This window comes from Condylura cristata, unplaced genomic scaffold, assembly GCF_000260355.1.
Source record: "Condylura cristata isolate star-nosed mole 26May11 unplaced genomic scaffold, ConCri1.0 scaffold00032, whole genome shotgun sequence".
Lineage (NCBI taxonomy): Eukaryota > Metazoa > Chordata > Mammalia > Eulipotyphla > Talpidae > Condylura > Condylura cristata.
Window position 1 is genome coordinate 20,544,440 of NW_004567133.1, and position 852 is coordinate 20,545,291.

Consider the following 852-nt stretch of genomic DNA (forward strand, 5'->3'; position numbering starts at 1 on the left):
TCTGACAGGCAGTTCCTGGGCAAGCCCCGCGGGAGCGGCTCCCCTCGCCCCTCCAAACCAGGGCACGTTCCTGTCCCGCGTTTGTGACCACGCTGTAGTTTCCCAACACCCCCCCCCCGCCCCGCCAACTCAGCGCTAAGCGGATTTCTTGGAGGGCCCCACCCACCTGCCCGCCCAGGGAGCCGGTGGGGGTCCTAACTCGGGGCCCCAGGCCCAGGCGGGAGGCCAGTGGGGGGCTCCAGCCTCCTGCCAGAAGCCACACGGCCAAGCCCCGTCCAGCTGCGGGAGCCGCCGCCCGGCCACCTGCGGGAAGGGAGCTGTGCCTGCCGCGCGCGTCTGCAGAGGGCGCTCACTGTCCCACCCCGCCGCCCTGCAGCCGCGCAGCAGGCAGGGAGGGGGGTCCCGTCCAGGCGCTGGCCCTCCCCGCCCTGCTGGGTGGACCCCAAGCATGCCTTGAGCCTGGGGCTCTGTGGGGACACAGCCCCACGGCCTGGGGCGATGCACACCCTGACCGCAGCCCCTGGGGCAGGTAGGGGGACCCAGGAGCCATGGACCGAGGGACGGCCAGGGCGTCGCCGGCCGCTCATGCTGGGAGGGCACCACAGGACTGGCAGGCAGGCGTCCACTCTGTGTGGGGACAGGTGGGCCAGGCTGATGGCTCGTGCAGGGCCCCCAGATGCCCCGGGGCCCCCGCCACGCAGAGCACCTCAAAAACTGTGAGCACGGCCCAGCCACCACACGTGCTGCCCGGCCTGGCGCCCGGTCAGGCACCAAGAAGGGCCCAGGGCGGCGGCGGCCCAGCCCAGCGCGTGCCCGCTCAGAGGCGAGGAGTCGGCCAGAGACGCTGGCCGG